We start from the raw sequence: 6667 nt of genomic DNA on the forward strand, positions 1-6667 counted from the left end.
GTGGGAGACTGAGGTGGGTAGACAAAAAAAATTGGGGGGCTGTGCCCCCCCATCACCTGGCTTCTCCCATGCCTCTGCTCCTTCTCAGTTAAAGGCCAGGCTCATCTCCTCTCCCACTGGCCAGGGTTTACAGCAATACAACCTTTATTAAAATAAAATAGTGAACAGTTTACTTTCAATAAGCTAAATCTGTCCAAATTTTAGTATTAAATCCAAAGTTCTTAAAGATCCCATCAACAACCAAAACCTAAATGAAAATTTGAAACCAAAAACAATGCTTAATTTAAAACCCAAACATTAAGAAAACTTTGTTTTTAAAAATAAAAACTAACAAATGCCATAAATTATTAATTTCAAGGCTTTATCTAAAAGGTGTGCTACAGCAGGATGATAAAATAGCATCAAATAAGTAAGCCTGAACTCTAAAACCTATAAAGGAATTGAATCCTTGAATACTGGCCAAATCTGTATAAAATATGCAGAAGTATGTCAAAACTGGTGTTGCAGGTCAGCCATTCGAATCCAGCAAATGTCAATTAAAATCTCCATTCCAACTTAAAAAACCAAAACAACCCAATAAACCAAAACAGTCACCGCCTGAAACAAACCTGCACAGAAGCAAAATTAAACCTGTGCCAACATTGGAACAAATGATGTAAATGTCTAATTCTAACTTCTTGTTTCTTGCAGGAGGAAAGTGTTTTGCACCCCAGTAACCAGGCTATCACTGCAGCTTTCCTTTCACGAAATAAGATTTTTACCAAATATAAATTGCCCTCAAATTTCTCTAAGAGAAATTGAAATTGTATCTTTGCACTAATATCCCAAGTGTGCAAGTCCATCCCCTCAGAGCAGCCCCACACCCTGAGCCCAGGGGAGAATCCCAACTAGTTTGGGCATTTGTAAACCTGGGGCCTGAAGCTGATGAGAGAAAGGGAAGTGAGCCATCTTGGAGCTTTCCGATACCACCTGCTGGGAGCACAGGGAATTGACTGAGCGACGTCCTGGCTGATTTTGACCTTGTTCTCCACCAGCAGGCTCCACTGGAGAGCTCGGGAGTGACATGACCATGGGAGCACCCTATGTACATATTAAAATCTGGCATTTGGGGGCCATTGGGGTGAAATGTGGGTACTTTTGGGGTTGGGTCCCACATGCGAAGGGATGTGGACAATTTGGAGAGGGTCCAGCGGCGGGCAATAGAAATGATTAGGAGGCTGGGGCACATGACTTACGAGATCCTACAGGCCATATCCTGTATGTTAAGCTAAGGCAAGGTTAGCATATCTATATTGTGACCTTTTACTAAGAAAGCAAAGTTGACCTGTATCTTGTTACTTAAATAGATAAGTACTCACGCCTGTCTAAGACCTTTACTTAGACCAATCGACAATGGAGAATGGCATAGGGTTTTATTTTCAGTATTCTACCCACAGACTTAACAGGTACAACACAAGGGAACTTATGTGCATATGTACATGTCATCAACATGCACAAACATACTAGCCTGTGAAGTAAGCGTACCCTAACGTTTTGTGGGTGAGGAATGAAATTTGGGCATAGGAGGAAGGATTTCCGGTACTTGTGCCCTATAAAAGAGGTAACCCACCTCACTAGAGCACTTCACTCTATCATTCTGACTTACTTCCTCCACTCTCTCTCCATGTACTAGCAGTAGGCTGTACTTGTTCTTAAACTTTAAGTTTCAAGGGAACTAGGCTAAGCTCCATTTCCGTAAGTTTTTATTCTTTGTTTATTAGGTTTTGATTTTAAGTTTAACTTAGTCAAGTAAACCCTAAGTAACAGTAGCTTTTTCTAAGCGCTGCATCTTTCACTCAAGAATTGAGAAACCTGAACTGCAAGGCTGGTTCTGTGTCTCTTACCACCAGGAAGTGTGGTAAGAGACATTAACCAAAACTTTGTTGCATATAATGCCCTATGTATCTATTGAATAGCAGTAAAGCAACTGTAACTTTGTAACTCAATTAAATTAAATAAAATGTAAGCTAATAAATTAAATTTTCATCATATTATCCAAATTAATATTATTAGTACACCCTAAATCAGGGTACATGGGACAGAGAGTTGGAGTGCAGGTGGATGAGGGCACTGGCCCTGGGAGTGCAGGCTCTAGGGTGGGGTTAGAATGAGAGGTTCAGGGTGCAGTAGAGGGCACGGGGTTAGGGCAGAGAATTGGGCTGTCAGGGCTCTGGAACAAGACCAGGAAAAAGAGAATTGAGGTGAAAGAGGGAGATCAGGCTAGAGCAGAAAGTGGTGGGGGAAAAAGAAGTTTGAGCTGTAGGTGGGAAGAAAAAACTCAACCCCCCTCTTATCAGGGCATCTAAGAACTAGATGAAAGACATCTCTCCCCCACTGCAATAGCAACTCCAGTGGGCCTGGGCTGAGAGGAGAACTCCTCTCCCCAGCAGCTCCAGCTGATTTGGGCTACAGACATCTTGCCTCCACAGATCTGGTGTTCTTGAGCTGGGACAGGGGAGGGGCTCCTCTCCTCTCCATTTGAGACATGGCGGGATGAGAGATGTGACAGAGCTTTACGGGAAATCATTATTTGCCTGATTCATGTGCCAGTCCTAGTCTCTGCTGACCCAAACAAGCCATTTATCCTGCATGCTGATGCCAGTTTGGAGGGTTTGGCAGCAGTCTCGTACCAGGAAGTGGAAGGCAAATGTAAATCTGTAGCCTTTGCCAGCTGAGGACTGTCTGATAGCGAAACTTGCTATCCATCCACCAGCTGCAGTTCTTGGGCTTGAAATGGGCTATCATTGAGAACTTTGGAGACTACTTGTGTGGTGCTCAGTTTCAGGTATGGACAGAGAACAGTCCACTGACTTATGTGTTAACAAGGGGTAAGCTGGATGCTGCAGGGCAGAGATGGGTGGCTACTTTTGCTAGCTGTGACTTCAGCATTCAATACCTATGATTTGGTATAATAGGGAGTGTGATTTACCAGGAGCACCAATTCTTGGTTATGGGGAGGATGTAAGCAGGGTCAGAATGAACTCTACCCTGACATCTGTTGGTGATGTGTTGTAAAAGTCTTTTGTTGCTGATGTGCATGGTCACACCCACCCCGCATTGCATGATGGGGGTGCTTGTCCAAATGGTCATTTCGGCTGCTGTGAGATCCCCAATCTCTTTCTTATTAGGGCAGGAGTAATAAAGCGTTGTTATCCTGGTGATATGAATCAAGGACAGTAGAACGGTCCTTAGCAGTTCATGCTTTTGGGAGTCACCCAAACCTACATATATCTCATTAGGCAAGGGACATGGGTTCCAAAGCATAGTGAAATAAAAAAAGGTGAAAATGAATATTTAAATTTAGTACTATGGGTTTTTTCTGAAGTTTGTAACTGCAGGCTTTATGGCTTTTTTTCTTTTCTACTTTAAAAATAAAGCTTTTTGTGATTGTAGTACAAATTCAGTTCTATGCTACAGACCTAAGATTACTAATAGTTAAGTATAAGTTTTAGATGTACTTAGAGTGGGGGGTTCTGATCTCACTTACACACTGAAAGTTGTAAGCAATTTCACAGTTAGGTGAAATGCTCTTTTCCACTCTGACTGCATGGAAATTTTGCAGTTTGGACTCAGGGAATGCAGCTTGGGGGCAGGACTGTTGTGGCACATGCCCCGTTTCTGCAACCAACATTTGCAACCTCACTCCATAATGCCACACACAGAGTGACCTTTTACCTTTTAGAATCAGAATATATCACAAAAGAGATCTAATAGCATAAGCTTAAGGTGAGTGACTGTAGCACTAACAGCAATTTTAAGAGATTCAAAAATGTCTCTGTCTTTACACACCAGGAACAGCAAAAAGGAAATCAACTAAAACAACCACAGACAGCTAAACACCCACTCCTACCTCCCACATGCTTTTGGCATTTGGAACCCATACCCCTTAATGGTGAATACTTTTCAGGTGAGGGTGAAGCTGAAGGCTTAACTGAAAACAGTTTAAGAAGTGCTCCCGTCTCTGGCACTCAGCTATTCAGCTCCCAATGGGGTCCAAACCCCAAATAGATCCCTTTTACCCTGTAGAAGCTGTAATATCCTGTGACCAGGACAGCTGCCTAGCAGACTGCGCATCTGCCTGCCAGCGTGAGAGCGCATAAGGTGCTAATCCAGATAGTGGTGGCTGAGTGGCAGCAGTCATGAAAAACCAGCAGAATGGTGCAGCAAAAGTGTGCTGGGCCCATAACCCAGAGATTAATGGATCAAAGCCATCCTCTGCTACATGTGTGCTTGCTTCTTTTCCCTCAGGGCCTTCCAGCAAGGCAGTGACCAGCAGAGCACCAAGAGCCTAGGCCATGAGGCTACCTGGACCGAAGGCAAGAGGCAGGCCTGGCTATGGCGAGGGCCTCCTGTCCTGGAATGAGGCTGCAGTACTTCCTGGTCCCCTTTTCCCACCCACACTGGCAGGCAGCGTGTGCTGCGGGAGAACAGGAAGGAGGCTCTCGGGACACCAGGCAGTGCTGTGTGTGTGGCTGTCAGGGGAAAGAGCCTAGGCTCCTGACTCAAACTGCCATTGACTGGCGTGGCTCTGCACACCGTCAGCCAGGGCAGGCCAGGCTGCCGACGTGACTCAGGCGTGAGTAGCATGGCCGCGCTTTCCTGACAAGGCATGAGGCAGGCCAAGAGCTTTGCACAGCCTACTGGGAAGTGGGAGGGAGGCGTCTTTGAGCCGGCGTGTCTCGTCTGCTTCTCCTTTGCCACTTGGGCGGAGGCGGGGAGAGAGCGAAATGTTCCTGGCTGAAAGTTTTTGTGCTCGGCCTTGAGGATTAAACCTGAGCCTCTGGAACAGCTGCTGGGAGATGGGTTTCTGAATGACATCCAGCCCGGTCTTCGGGCCACTAGCTGAACGCACTGAGGCCAAGAGGCAGCAAAATGGGACCTTTGAGGCTCCCCGCAGGCAGGGCCAGCTTTAGGAAGTGCGGGGCCCAATTCGAACATATTCGGCGGGGCCCCGGCAGGGATGACTAAAAAAAAAACCATGTAAATAAAAGCCTTTCATTTCTTAGCAGCCGGTTCCCTGTAAAAAGTTCTGATTTAAGGGATGTGCCACAGTATGTATTTTTTGTACCAATAGGGTTACCATACATCCATATTTTTAAAAATTTCTCCCAGATGGTCTATTTAAGAACCAAAAAGCTGGACATGTCCAGGAAAATACGGATGTATGTTAACCCTACCTAAAATTCTTTTTTAAAAAGATGGGCCTGAACTAGAAATGAGCTCCGTTTCACATGTGTGGGTCCCCGCCACTCCCTGGGGGTGTGCTAGGGTGACCAAATGTCCCAATTTTATAGAGACAGTCCCGATTTGGGGGGTCTTTTGCTTATATAGGATCCTATTACCCCCCACCCTGTTCCAATTTTTCACACTTGCTGTCTGGTCACCCTAAGGTGTGCACATGTGTGGGTCACAGCTGTTCACTGCCCCTCTCATTGCAGCGTGTGTGCAGGGTTACTGCCCTGGGAACTGCAGGGCACCAGTGGACATGGGGCTGGCTGGAGGCAGGGCAGGGGCTGACTGGAGGTAGTGTCTGGCTGCAAGCAGGGCAAGGCGTGCGGGGCTGGCTGCAGACAGGACAGGGGGTGCAGGACTGGCTGCAAATGGGCTGGCTGCAGGCAGGGGGATGTGGGGTGGAGTGGGCTGGTTGGCTTCAGGCAGGGCCTCAGGGGAGTGCACAGGGGTTGGCAGGCCTGGAGACAGAGGAGTGTGGGACTGGCTGGCTTAAGGCAGGGGAGTGCGGCAAGGGTTGACTGGAGACAGGGCACGGGGCTGGTGCAGGCAGGGCAGGGGGTGCAGCAGGGGCTGGCTGTGGGTACAGGGGGTACAGCCTACCCTGTACGATAAGTGCCCCCTCCTCCACCAAGGTAGCAGCAGCAGCCGCCCAGGGCTCCGGGGGCTGTTTAAAGGGCCAGGGCGGTAGAAGCAAGGGGAGCCCCCGACTTTTTAAATAGCCCCCAAGTCTCCAGCAGTGGGGCTTTGGTGGCAATTTAAACAGCCTGAGGCTCCAGTCCCTGCTGGGAGCCCCAGGCCCTTTAAATTGCCCCCTGGGGAAGCTGGGCCACCCTAGTACAGTGCACCAGCAGGGCTTGGGTGCAGGGCCCGATTCAGGGGAATTGGTTGAATTGGCCTAAAGCCGGCCCTGCCCGCAGGAAAGCAAGGAAGTAGCACAGGCTTATCACTGTCCCTGGGTGGGCTTGAACCACCATCCTTTCAGTTAAGAGCCAAACGTGCTGACCCATTGCACCACAGAGACACAGACAGGCCAGGCTGTATGGAGCACAACAGTCAGGAATCAGCTCAGGGTCCGGTCTAGCACATGCATGCAGTGGTTGGACAAGCAACAGCAAGGAACTGGACTGGTGCGGAGTGAAAGATCTGTGGGAAGGAACCGAAAATAGTACTGGGGCTGCAGTACAGGGCTTGCATACACTTTCTTTGGCCTGTTTTGCTGGAAGAGTTAGCAGGGCAAGCTTGTTAGTCACAGGTAAGGGGGTGAGTTTATGCAAATTCTGGACTCTGGGACCACAGCTGGGGTGGGACAGGCACAACTTTTGTGGCACATGCACCCTCTCTACAACCAACCTTCGTTACTTCACTCCATAACAGCACACACAGAGCAACCTTTTAC

At 47.8% G+C, this 6667-nt stretch overlaps 1 non-coding gene across 1 annotated transcript; it reads right to left on the reverse strand.

The window, feature by feature from the left end:
• Positions 1–6218: 6218 nt before the first annotated feature.
• On the reverse strand, positions 6219–6292 carry TRNAK-CUU. Its single transcript has one exon. It is a non-coding gene; the product is annotated as a tRNA-Lys (tRNA).
• Positions 6293–6667: the final 375 nt, after the last annotated feature.

Source organism: Gopherus evgoodei, unplaced genomic scaffold (genome assembly GCF_007399415.2).
Source record: "Gopherus evgoodei ecotype Sinaloan lineage unplaced genomic scaffold, rGopEvg1_v1.p scaffold_346_arrow_ctg1, whole genome shotgun sequence".
In the NCBI taxonomy this organism is placed as follows: domain Eukaryota; kingdom Metazoa; phylum Chordata; order Testudines; family Testudinidae; genus Gopherus; species Gopherus evgoodei.